This window comes from Pipistrellus kuhlii, unplaced genomic scaffold (genome assembly GCF_014108245.1).
Source record: "Pipistrellus kuhlii isolate mPipKuh1 unplaced genomic scaffold, mPipKuh1.p scaffold_m20_p_37, whole genome shotgun sequence".
Lineage (NCBI taxonomy): Eukaryota > Metazoa > Chordata > Mammalia > Chiroptera > Vespertilionidae > Pipistrellus > Pipistrellus kuhlii.
The window spans coordinates 2,729,443-2,743,553 of record NW_023425537.1 but is presented as its reverse complement, the minus strand read 5'-3'; the positions used below and the strand labels follow the sequence as shown (position 1 = coordinate 2,743,553).

The following is a 14,111-nucleotide window of genomic DNA, read 5'->3' as shown; positions in this document are numbered from 1 at the left end:
CTGGTCTAGTACCTCCTAAAGAGAGAGTTCACATTTCTCTTGAACATTTGCAAAGCATGAAGAGGGTCTGTAGAGAGGAACGGGAGACCCCACTTCTTTCTCTGTCCTCATCAGTGGGGAAACCTTACCGTCAGAGAAGGTGTGTTCCTAAGAAGACTGATGGGAAAACTGGGATGTCTTTTCCCCAGAGAAATGTTGTACTACATGGTGATTAAGTATCTTATGTACCAAAGTAGAATGGCTTCCTAGCTTTACAAGTCCAAATTGTAGAATGTGCTTTTCTAAAGAACTGTATTATAAGTTATAAACAACTAATTTTAAAATATAGAGATGTATAAACTATATTTAAAATGATATAAATTGGGAGTCTCTGGTAATACATACATGCATATGTATGTATATATATATATGTACATGTATATTGTCCCCAAAATCACATACACACTTGAACAACTTATAGCTCAATTGATGTTTCTTTCTTTTCAAATTTAACCCATTGGAATTAATTATTCAAAGTGTGTATACTGGAGAGAGAAAGAGAGAGAGAGAGAGGAGAGAGAGAGAGAGAGAGAGAGAGAGAGAGAGAAAAGCATGCACCATCAGAATATTAGCTCTGTCTGTATTTATCAGTATAGTAGAAAGTCAGTGTATCTCTACAAAAGAATCATGCTCTTTTTTTTCTGGGTATCATATAATTGTCATATATATATATATATATATATATATATATATATACACACACACACACACACACACACACTGTTGATTTCCAAGTTTGCCAAAAAACTGATGTCTTTGAGACAGTGCCTTCTGAGTGTATGCATCAATGGGTATTGCCCTTCGGAGTAGCCACTATGAAAGACTGTATATTTATATAAATATTGTTGCTAAAATATATTTTCCATTTCTCTTTCAGAAAGGTCTTCAGAATTCATTTCCTCTCCCATCCGTGTAACATGCAGAATCATATTATAATTGCTCCTTAGTAGTTTGACAAAAATTCTTATGAGGTATTTTTTGTTGTTTGCTTTATCTGCCTTTTATTATCAGAGTTAGCTCTCAGCTATGTTTGGCAATTTCTAGAATTCAAATCTGCCCTCAGAGCTGAAGTTTTACTATGACCGAGTTTTTTTTTTAAAATCATGCATGGACTCTGAAGATAATTTCCAAATGTATATTTCCCCAAAAAAGTGTGCATTTGTTTTTAAGTAATTTCAACCTTCTTGGAATAAGTGTAGAGTCTTCCAGATAGAGGACTTTGAAGGAGAAAGAAATCACCCAATGCATATGTTTGATGATAAAGTATCAGTTGGATTGTCTCTGATTTCAGACATGGCCTTCATCTCTTGGCCATGATTGACAGCCCTGATATGGAGGAACAGTCCATTGTTCTAAAGACTGTTGTGTCCCACTGATAGAGTCAGAAAGAGTTGATTAAATAGCAGCTTCTATCTTCCTGAAATGGAAAATGGGCATATGGCTGTCACTCACAATTGTGCGTATTTGACTGTTCTTGTAACATCCAAGCCGCACACACATACACAAAAAGCGTATGCCAGGGATTCCCAAACTTTCTCTTCATGGTGCCATTGGTTGTCTCAATACATTTTTTTATGGTGCCCTAGGCCCAAATAAATACTTAATAATTCCACTTATTAGATAACTAGGTCCAAACAATGTAATAGTGGTGGTTTGTGCCACGTCCTGCAGATGTTGCTGTGTTTCTTTCACACATTTATACTATCTGGTGAGTTCGCTGCCCTGCCTCAGTATGTCTCAGCACACAGTTTGGGGATCATCAATGTACGTTATTCTGATGTTTGCACTATCCAAGGTGGTGGACCTCAAAATGGAATTCTTGGCCACTTGATCTTCTGCATCACTTCACTCTGTGTTTCGCCATCACTCTGATTGTTTTTGCTTGCATCTGGTTGACTAGCTTTTTAATAGAAGTTCTCCCCTCCTTTGCTGCCACACCATAGGTCATAGTAAAGAAAATGCAATAGTGATTGCCCAGCATTGGGGGGGGGGGGCTGGCTTCTCCAAATGCAGTGGACTTTGTATCTTTGGAGTATAATCACAAAGGGGCAGGGAGGGGATGACCTTTTCATAGCTGAACACCAAAAATCTTTTTGGTGACCAAGGGGCCTCTTTAGCTCTGCTCAGAAATGACTCTGCTTCTTCCAGACGTGTCTAACAAAACACAGTCTCTCTTGCATGACAGTGCAGTGGATGCCTGCTTCTCTTTCCTACCCAAGTGCTTTGCAGGTGATATAGTTTCCTCTGACCTCAAAGGTTGAGTTCCTATATTCATAAAATTCATTGGAGCTGGTTGTCAGATCTAGTAACATGAATTAAACCTCTGTTGTGCTGGGGATTTTGCCCTCTTAGTGTCTAGCTATGTAATTAGAGGGAGCTTTGCTGGCTTCAAGGAGTCTTCCATTTTTATTGAATTATCAAGTAGAATGCAGTTTTCATTTGGACCCCTGAACATATACAAACTCAGATGGAAAAATGTCCAAATTGATCTAGAAAGAGGAAACCTGATAGAAAAAAAAAGATACTTTATTCTGGAAGATCCGCATTCCTCTCATCTAGGAGTGTTTGTGTGTGTGTGTGTGTGTGTGTGTGTGTGTGTGTGTGTGTATTAGAACTGTTAGAACTGTTAAATGTGCTGGTAGCTAGAGGCACTTTTAAATTGGGGTACTCTGGATTTTTCTGGGAATCTGTTAATTGCTAGTACCTTATACCCAGGAAAATGCATATTGTACATGGAACACATAGTTTCGTGAACATTTTTTTTTGAGGGGATGGAAAGGAGTACAGTGTAAAGACCCCATGAGGTCAATAACCTCTGCTCTGCAGAACATGAACTTGATATTCTAGACCAGGAATTAGCAAACGTTTTCTGAAAGGGGCAGACAGTAAATATCTTCAGCTTTGTATTTCATACAGTCTCTGTTGCAACTGGTGGGTGTGAGAGCATCCACAATAATATGTCTGTGAATGATCTCAGGGCTGTGTTCCAATAAAATTTTGTTTAGTGAATCAGATGATGGGCTATGTTTGGCCCCTAGGTCATGGTGTGCTAATGCCTGGGCTACCAAATGCAAAACTAATTGATGAACTCTGTGTATAGAGTTCTTCCATTGAGTGAGGCTTTAGCTCAGTTGCTGTTGAGGCAGATTAGGAAGACAGATGTAGATGTAGGGAGATGGATTCAGAAAGATGGACTGTTCAGTCCCATGAAAATTGCCTCTTGATTTTCTCAGGTAAGTATTCCTTTCTGTGGAAGCCAAGGGAACAATTTTCTTCAGACTGAATCGAGTCCTACTGGCCTTTTTTTTCTTCTTTTTCTTTTTTTCTTTTTTGCAGTAACTAACATAACCTACTTCAACTTGGAAATAAAAGGCACGCTTCTCGTAGACATTAACTGCACTCTCATCTCAGCTTTGCTTTTTGCTTTGGGTATGATTTATGTGCAAGGGGAATCATGAAGCTGGATGCTAATCCTTTGGCTTTCCTTTTTCCTGAGAGGCATTAGGATTTGAGACTTTGAGAGGCCATACTTACATCAGAAGCAGAAGGCAGATAAAATTCTTTCAATCTGCCAAGTCATCCACCTCATCTATTTGGGCCTCTTTTAAGGAAATAAGAAAGAATGGTTTGCGGTCAAAATACTTGTCAGTGGACTTGGAGCTCCAAGCTCGCTCAGTGACAGGGGACCTCAGCCTATCCCTCGAGCACCATCACTGGACTTGACATAATGGGGCTGCTTTGCCTCGATCCTCTTTTAAATAATCAGTAACTTTCTATTTTAAGGGGTCTAAGCAAAATGGTCTTTCCCCCATGTGATTATGCTGGGTTGCCAGGCCTGGCTGAATCTCTGAGCCCTACAGCCTCCAGTGAAAGCTCTGTCTTCCCTATGGGACAGCTGACTAATTGGCTCCACCTTCTGTATGTACAATTTTTGGGGGGCACCTTCCTGTCTGTACAGAATGCCGTATAGATAACTTCATCTGCCAGTCACCCACGCTGTCTCTGTCTTCTTCCAGACCAATACAACACTTCTTACCTAGAGCTTCCAGCTCTTTATTCTTCAGAAACATTTGTTTTCCCTGCCGCATCGTCAGGCAAACATACATCACACTTAGGATGACACTTGGGAACTCCTTCAGAAGGCAGATATACCTACACCCAGCAGTTTACCTAAAAGAATGTTCTCTCTTTACCTGGGGAAACAAACTGAAATTCCAGAACCTTCAAAATGAAATTCTTCTCTGGGGAAGCACCTGCCACCAGGTACATCACTTGCCTCCTGCTCCTGGTGTCTACAGAGAGGATGGGTCAGTTTTCTGGGGTTTAGAGAGTCACAGTGTACAGTTCTGCAAATATCATTGACCTTAGCAGGTTTTTGGATGGAGTCATTTGGAATCAAGATTTAAATTGGGGTTTTGTTTTTGCAGTTCCCAACCCAAACTCCTTTTACAAGCAAAATTTCTCTAAAAGCCTCTTTTCTATCTGCAGTGAACAAGGGCCTACTTAGAGACACAAAGCAAGGTTGGGGACTTTGAGGTAGGGATGTGTTTTTGAAAAGAAACCAATATCTCCTTGTAACATAGCATATGTTAATGTATTTCAAAGACATCCAGGCTACTTCCTTGGGGCTGTCAGATTATGTTATTTGCCTTATCACTTGAACTAGGACCGTGGTCAGCAAACTTTGGCTCTTTGGCCCCTTGTGTGTGGTTCTTCCACAAAATACCACAGCCTGGGTGAGTCTATTTTGAAGAAGTGGCATTAGATGAAGTTCAAGTTTAAAAAATTTGGCTCTCAAAAAAAATTTCAATCATTGTGCTGTTGATATTTGGCTCTGTTGACTAATGAGTTTGCCGACCACTGACCTAGGACATAGAAAAATCTTTACTCTTGGGCAGTGGCAGTTAGATCTTGGGAGATTTGTCTTGTATTTCTTTATTATAGTTGTCCGTGTGGACAGATACGGACACTAGGCAGTTAATCCTGGCATGCCTGGGTCTTCCCCAGGTTATACTTTTGCATTTCTGGGATTCAGGGCTTTTTTTCAGGGAATGGAAGCTGATGCTCTTACAACTTAGAGACTGAGTTCAGGGAAAGCAGGGAAAAGTTCAGGCACTTCCTTGTGTCCTGCTGTAAGAAACAGAACTTCCTGAGGAGCCCCTCATGTGTGTGGCTTCTGCCAGGCCATCATCGTCTCCTCTGTTTTCCTGGATTGCATGTACTTGTTATTCCTCTGCCCATCACATATGACCTGGGCTGACTTAACACAGGGGGAAAGGAACTGACTATGTTCATATATCAAAACTCAGAACTAGCACTTCTGAATGGACTACCCGCATGGATTCTTCTGTCCCCGAATCTTGAAAGTTGTAAAAAAAAAAAAATATATATATATATCTAAGGGAACTTTTAGCCAAATCCACATTCAAAATATTAGACCTTATAATATCAATAAAACTTGCCTTGGGCCTTTGAAGGAATAGCAGCTGGGTTGGGTAATTTTCCTCTTAAGTCATATTCTATTGTGGCCAGAAATGAGTGGTTAACATCATTTTGGGCACTGCAAGTGTTTGTGTTGGAGTCTGCAAGCTATTTCAACAAACAAGTGAGGCCACTGCCTTTGGGATTGTCATCGGACTTTGGGGTTTGAAGCTGAACTGTGAAGTGAAATCATGAAAAGATAAATGCAGAGAACAGTGCTAAGCTAGGAAACCCATGAACGAGCAAGCTGATAAAAGAAGTTGGAAGGCAGGTCTATAACCCTTACCTTAGTTTCAGTATTACTGTAGAGATTTTTCTTTTTCAGGAAGAACCCATGAGGAAGCCAAAACTTTATTATTTCCTCTAAAAATAATGAAGTTTAGGAAGATTCAGAGAGTGGCATTGATTTGGATATCAGAAAATATTTTCATTTCCCTGGTGGTGTTGACTCTACTGAGTCACCATCTTAAAATATGGCACTCAGAGAAAAGGTAACCAATTAGAGGGGTGAGGCCACACTTGGAAAGTATACAACCCATCCATCAGCTACTTTCTGGCTGAAGAAAAACAAAACTGGGACATTCTCTCTTTAGTTCTGATGGCTTTAAGAAGAGTGGTGGGCACCAAATGTGATCTGATGAGCATGCTTTTCCCACAGTGCAGAGAACTGTGAATGTGCATAGAAACACACTACCAGTCTTCACTAGAAAAGGCAGAAGGCCAAATTTAAAGCAACACTCAAAGCCCATTTGAATTTTCACAGCGGTGAATTGTGTGGAAAAGTCACCGTTTCCTTTTATTTTCTTTTGATCTCAAACTTCTGTGTCCAGGTGCATGTCCAATACGTGGGGAGCTAAGAGTCAAGAGCACAGAACTTGTTTCCTGGCTTTATCAGTGGTGCCCTTAGGGTGAGGATGTCTTATTGTGAAGGGAAGGGGAAGAGAGTGTGTTGAAGGTCACCTTTGTCCATCTGAGCTCCCCATCAACCCCCGTTCAGATTATTCATTTGGCTACCAATATTTTCCTCTTTAGCTGGAAGTCTCTGTGGCTATACAAGGCTTGGGAACTTTGGATGAAGTGACAACTTGAATACCCTAAAGAGCCCAAGAATCTGGAAAATGTTGTAGCTAACAATGCCCGTGAGTGCTTGGGTTTTGCTAAGAGAGTTTGGAGGCAGGAGGAAGGGCAAGAAGAGAGGGTCATTTATTTTAAGCCTGCATCATTTGAAAGAAAATGCAAAGATCAATATGTGATTGCCATGCATATTGATCCTTAAATTTGTCTAAAGAGTTTGAAAACAACCTGATTTCTGGGACAGGGCTGCATGACTCTTGGGCTCTCCATGGACAGTAGAATTTCTAAATGTCTGTTTGCAGAGCAGGAGTTGTAATTTTTGCTCATTCATATGTAGGAAAATGTAAAAGCTCTTTGGACAATCTTGGCACACAGAAGGGGTTGATCTGAGACTCAAGCTGACAGATTACTGTTGCTGGGTTTTACAAAGGTTACAGGTAATGGAAATAAAGTACAGTCTTTGGATGCTGAAAACCATGGTGGTGTTTATCTGTCATGCACTAAACATGAGGGAATGCTTAGATGTCAATGGAATCATATAAGGTGCCTCCTACACACACACACACACACACACACACACACACACACACACACACAAGTCTATGGTGAATTCTGATCATGGTTTGTTTGCCAATAAACTAAATTTAATAACTAGAGTTGACAGCAGCCATCTCAGAACACAGTATATGTCAAAAAGACTTTTGGCATCCTACCCCGATTGGCTCACTAGAGAGCATTGGCATGCAGACCTAAGGGTCACAGGTTCCATTGCAGTCAAGGGCACGTACCTCGGTTGTAGGCTCCACCTGGCCTGGGCCTGGGTTTTGGACAGGGCATGTGCAGGAGGCAACCAACTGATGTGTTTCTCTCACATGGATGTTTCGCTCTGTCTTCCACTCTTTGTAAAATCATGGAAAAATATCCTCAGGTGAGGATTTAAAAAAAGACAGCTGGCAAAGATTTGTAGAGTTCTCAGCCAATCTCTGTGTAAAAGCCACCCAAGGAGGTTTGATTTAAACATTTCAGACAATTTACCTGTCACATTTCTCCTGTGTTTGTCTTCAATTTATTTTTTGAAACTCATATAGCGATTTTCTATAGGAACTGAAATGAGGAAATGATGTTTTATAAAAACAACAGGTATTTTTAGAAGAGAAATGTTTTCTTTTGTAATTAACTTCCAGATTGGAACATATTCCCTATCATCCTATTGGGTCATTTAAAAGCTGAAAGGGGTATTAGGGATGTAGTTCAAACTTTTCATTTAAATACAGGGACATTTTTTTCTATATATTTTGTGAAAATCTCGATGAGATGCTAGATCTAATTTCTATATGAAATTGAACTTTACAAGAATTTTAGGAAAATAGGTGGGTTTCCCTAGCTTCGTGTTTCAATTTTTATCTCTGAGAATGTTGCTTCCACTCATTAATCTGATCTCTGTAAGGTAAAAAACTCCACTTTCCCCCTTATCTTGCGTGGATTATATGATGGACTTTTCTTGTATTTATATACATGACTGATTGTTTTCTTCTGTTGTGCTCCAAATCTGTTTTGACGTCAAGTTCATTGTAAAGACAGCTGTTGGGCAAGGGAAAACATGCCTGGTGTTTAAATCCCCTGATGCTAGAACGAAGTAATTCCATATGCTAGTTAGGAGGCTCGGCTATCTTTCCCAGATACCTGAAATATTCTGGAAGGAGACTGGCGGGCTGTGCACCCATGGCCTTTGAAACCCAGCTCCCACACTGTGTCTCAGGAGAGTTTGAAATAGAAGAATGGCTACCATGTTGTGGATTCCTTCATCAACTGGCATCCCTCATCTTTCCTGCCACATATAGCATGCTGCTCGCTGTCCCTGGTGGAAACCATCTCTTGTTCATGGATTGTGATGTGTTTGTTTTATGAATGAGGAGGGCTGAACTGTCGAGGATGGAATTCATTCAAAGTTCATCAAATAAAGATCTCTGAAGGATGTGGGTGGGATGGAACTTTACATTTCTGTTGTAACCCCAGGAACTTTTGCTCATGAGCTGTAAAAGTGAAGAAGGAATCAGGGGAATACACTTAACTCTGTTTCCCATGTGGAAATGTGTGGGAGACTTTCTTAAGGTGAAAATGTTCCTAGACATTGTATGGGAAAATGAAAATTATTACTATAACTTTATAACTTTAGTCAAACTGCAGGGTTATATTTAAAAATATATATATATATTTGTGTGTGTGGGCGAGCATCCTTTGTTATCTTTGCTTTGTTGGCTCTGGTTGTTCCTATGCATTTTCCTTTTAGCCTAGGTTTCCCAATGTCCAGGTTGTGTGCGGTTTTTTTTTTGTCATTTTCCCCCTTTTGAACTACTGCTTATTATCATTGTTTATGTTATCTTAAAATTCCCAAACCAATGAAATTGATGATGCGCGAGATTTAGGGTAGACGCAAGTATTTGTAGTGATGTAGGTTAAGTTTTTATGGGGTTACCTGAAAGGTGTTGAATTATAATGTGGCTTTAAATAAATCATGTTTGTTTTTAACATTTCGAGGGGCCACCTGTCCTGGGTCCTTATTCATGAAGAGTCATCTGTTCATAAACAAGGAATTAACAGTAAATAAATAAGGAATGGCAATCATTGCCAAAGGTGGGGATCATTTTGCCTTTCATAGATCAATCTAGAGTAAAATTTCCAACCAGAATATCTCATAAAAATCATCTTTATAATCTCCCTCCTCTTTCCTGATCTAAGAGCATAGTGAAGGAAGAGAAGGGTTCCCATGTGCTACAAAATAGTTATTTAAATCTGTATGTTTGACCAAGGAAATGGCTGGGGTGTGGAACTATCATAAGTGGTCGTTACACGGTTCCTGTGGTGACCGCTCTGACTCCTCTTACCGCCTCAGACAGAAAATGAAACTGAGAGGTTAAGTCAAACCTGAACTCCTCTGTTCACAAGGAGCTTACACTTTGATTTCCCGTCTCAGAATATTCTTCCATTTCATGCCGAGGAGGAAGGGACAAGCTCCAGATACTGTAACTGGCCTCCGGCTGTGTGTACTTGTGTCTGTACAGCTTCATACCGCGTATGTCGTGTTCAGTGTTGTGTCAACCTATGAACTAACTCAAACAACAATTTGAAGATTGAGAAGACAGTGACAATGGCAAAAGGCACCCAACCACTTCTCTCTGTCAAATGCTGGCTATGCTCCTCACAGCAGGATAAATAATGATGTGTTCAGGAGAAAGGTGTCCTTGCAGAAATGGTGTGTTGATCTCATGGGGAAATGTACAACCAATAAAAGACATCTTTAAAAAGTGCAACGAGTCTGTATATTGATTGAGTTGTTCATGGGAATCTTTTGTTCCAGAAATACTACTCTTAGGTATAAAATTCCTACAGGTCAAAGCTTGGCTTGAACTAACTGTTCTTTTTCTTCCCCATCTCTATTAACGCACTTCCAAAACATAAGGGAACAAAACAACGGTTCTGCAGTCTTGAAGACACATGAGAAAAACATTTCATCTGCAGTGAACTGTAGAGTAATATTCTTATGGTCAGTATTCCCAGTTTAGAAATAAAAGCCAATATTTCTTTATCAAAATCAGATGGCTTCTGGTGGGGACAGGTCAGTTGACTTAACAAAAAGATTAAGACCAAGACCTTTTGGCCTTCATGTGTTCCTGAGACTGAACTATTAGGATAACTGGTCATTCATTGTTTTGTTTTGTTTGTTTGTTTTAGGCCAACTAGTCATTCACTTTTTTTCTTGATCCTATGCATAATATGTGCAATATTAGGAAATTTGTTTTATGTAATCAGGCAGTGGAGGGAAGCAGATGTTCTGGGAAAGAAAGAAACTCTTAGTACAAGAAAATATGGTTGGGTCTTCCAAGTTCTTTGATTAATACTATAAATGGAGTGACTAGACCTACTTGACTTGTGGGTACATTGATCAGAAGAATTGCTAGACTTATTGCTGACGGTTTCAGTGAATCACTAGTTATACCCAGAGGCACACATTCAACTCTCTCTTGCTTATTGCTTAAACTAGTTGATGTTGTTGAATCAGAAATTGAACCCTATAAAAGGCCCTCGTATTTCACTCCAGATAGATGTCATTTCAGGGTTTGGATTACAAAATGGAGGGCCCCCCTGCTTCTGCACACATCACTCAAGTGACTTTCCAACGACAATGGTCTCTGTTATATTGATTTTGAAGTCCTCTCCTGCACTGAATTCAGATGCTGCAACCGTTCATTTTTCTCAGGTGTGAGGCCTCTCTTGCCATTAGGCAGTTAGTTTTGTTTCTATAAGGGGGTGAAGTATGTAAACAAGATTTTCAGACATCATATGTGAAGGTTATTTTATTCACTTCTCCACAGCCATTTCTTATTTTCCGCAGGAAGGGAATCCAAAGCCATTCCTCACTTTCGTATTTAACACATCAAATATTTTAAATGTTTTCTTTTGATGGATATAATGCTTTCTTTCTTTGTACACCCTCCAAACGATTCCCTGCTTACTCAAGATTGTTGTAGGAAACTAAAGAGAGACCATTGGACTAATAAAAGCTTTCTGTGGTTGTTTCTTGGTGTTCTGCTCATTTCCCATAGCATAACAACCCCCCTCCCCCCCGATGCTAATACATATTAAGTTTATTAGCTGTCCTTGGTGGAGACATTAAGTTCAGGCCTGTTTCTCCCAGTCCTGGGAATTGACTGGGCTTGGCTGGGGGATCCGTGCTTGTTGTTGGTCATGCCATTTGGTCAGCTCATCGGAACAAGACTCACCAAGAGCTTCTTCACTCCCATGTCTGGGGTCTGGGCTGTGGTGGCTGGACGAGAGTGAATCTGGGGACTAACAAGGCATTTCTCTCTTCATGTGGCCTCTCTCTGTGGTCAGCTTGGGCTTCTCACAGCCTGACCGGCTCAGAGGAGTCGGAATTCCTCCATGGCTGTTGGATTTTCCCAGAATTAGTGACCCAAACGTCTCAGGCAGAAGTTGCAAGGAAATGACATGGTGTAATTTCCACTGTGAATGCTGGGGCATGCATTTCATGGTAGGGAGGAGGCATCTTTGAAGACTAACTACCATGCCTGGTCGGTGCTGTGTGGTTAAAAACACTTGCCATTTAAAAAATGGATCTTGTTCCTTCTTCCCTAAATCAGTGGACAAGAGACAGTAGACAAAATACATTAAGGTGGATGATGAGATTAGTATCCACTTATTTCTCATGCACAGTGTTGTCAAGGAAAGCTCTTTGGTCAAAATGATGGAGAGGGTGCCTTGTCCATCTCCGCGAAAAGGCTTAAGCCGGAGCTGGAATTAAAATGAGACTGGAGAGAATTGAGCGTTGGCTTTAATGGCTCCAAGAATTCCTGTTATTACTTATCAACAACCCCACATGGCCATGGCTCATAAGTGCTTGCCTAGTAGGCCTTTTCTCCTTAAGTGGAAATAGGTTATTATTGTTATTATTATTGTTGTTAATATTATTATTATTTAAATACTACATTTTGAGAAAACACAGAATACATTCAGGAAAATAGACATGATCCACAATTCTGAGTTAGTTTTTCATGTGTTCTTTAAAATATATTGTTCTATACTTTTTACCACCCCTCCTCCCCCCAACCTTAATGGGATTATATTGTTGTTACCTGCCTTGTTTTCCAAGTTATATTATGGGCTTCTTACCTCAATTAATGCAGGTGACATCATTGTTAATGGCTGCCTAATATTCCAATGAGTGCATTTATGTATATTGAACTGCTCCCATCAGTGGAAATTTTGATTATTTGCTTTTGATTGCTCTGATAAGTAGCCTTATGTCTCTTATGAGGGTCAGGGAGAGAGTGACTTGGCACTCTTGATGGCAGAATCACCAGGTCTGGGAGGTGGGCTCCAACCATATTTCCCAGAGTGAAGGGATGCAGAGGGAACAGGCACAACAGAAGCTTCCCACACGCTTATCCTGCTCTTACAACTCGTGGGCTTGAGGTAAAAGGGATTAATGGATCCAGCTAAGAAATAGTAGGAGATGCCGGAACTGGTTTGGCTCAGAGGTAGAGTGTTAGCCTGCGGACTGAGATGTCCCAGGTTCGATTCCGGTCAAGGGCATGTACCTTGGTTGCGGGCACATCCCCAGTGGGGGTGTGCAAGAGGCAGCTGATCGATGATTCTCTCATCGATGTTTCTAACTTTCTATCCCTCTTTCTTCCTCTCTGTAAAAATCAATAAAATATATTTAAAAAATAGCAGGAGAATAAGGGGCTAAGGACCAGATGCATGGTCTTGGGCTTGCAGCATCAACAATGAAAACATTTGTATTTCTCAGCTGGAGGGAATGGGTGACCCCATGCAAAGTGTAGGTCAAGGTGCTCAGATGGGTAGACCTTGGATCCTTTGTTCTTCACTTTCAGGAAGTGCCTAAGAAATATCTAAGATGGGGGCCATGACTTTGAAAGGGGCTGTACCCTTTGGAACTTAGGGTTTGTCAGCAGGCAACCCTGTGCAGGCCATGCAGACGGACTGTTAAAGACGAGGCCCCCTCGTCAGAACCAGTGGCTGTAGCGCAGGTGCACTAGGCTCATTCTGGGATTCAAAGGGGAGAAAGGAAGGCATTCATTTAAGAACCACGTTAAAGACAAGTCCCACCACCATTCAGACATGCAGTCATGCTCCGTGATGAAACGTCTACCCCACCAGCTCCTGTAAACTGTCAGAACGATTGCCTTGAAATGGTAACGTTTTCTAACATCGGATTGGGAGATGCCAGACAGGAGATGCAGAGCTCAGCCTCCCCCTCCCACAAGCCTGTCCGGATGAACCTGGGAGAACTCGTCCATGTCATATGCAGTCTGACACGTAGTGAATGAATGTCTCTTGTGGTCAGAGGAAGTTATGGAAAATTCGAAGTTAATATCTTTTGCACGTGAACGGAGCGCTCATTCGGAGCTAAATGATACCACACGTTGACTAGGTGTGTGTCAGGTGGCAGGCAGGGAGAGGCTGGGAAACACTCCATTGAAACTCTCCATTTCCCCTTCTGCTCATCTGTAAGAGACTTTTTGGCATTGCCTAGTGGAAATTTCAGAGCAAATGGAAATATTTTGAGATGTATCATACACATGGGCCTGTAACATGAATATCCATTTTCCGCACAGGGGTGAATGCAGGGAAGTTCTGCATTAGTCTTTGGATTGTAGCACCATTTCATAGAAATGATATTTATGCTATGGCTTCAAGGTGGTTTAGAAACAAGTCCGACTTGCAAACAACGAACAGCACAGACACAGGGGCTCAATTTTCCCCAGTTTATTAGAAAGGTCAACACGCCAAAATCAGTTTGGCTCAGTGGATAGAGTGTTGGCCTGCGGACTGAAAGGTCCTGGGTTTGATTCCGGTCAAGGGCATGTACCTTGGTTGCGGGCACATCCCCAGTGGGGGGTGTGCAAAAGGCAGCTGATCGATGATTCTCTGTCATCGATATTTCTAACTCTCTATCCCTCTCTCTTCCTCTTTGT

At 41.0% G+C, this 14,111-nt stretch overlaps 1 long non-coding RNA gene across 1 annotated transcript; it reads left to right on the top strand.

Annotated features, from left to right (window-relative positions):
- Positions 1–760: 760 nt before the first annotated feature.
- LOC123651105 lies at positions 761–5,268 on the top strand. The gene is made up of 2 exons (XR_006739587.1): positions 761–4,709; positions 4,916–5,268. It is a non-coding gene; the product is annotated as an uncharacterized LOC123651105 (long non-coding RNA).
- Positions 5,269–14,111: the final 8,843 nt, after the last annotated feature.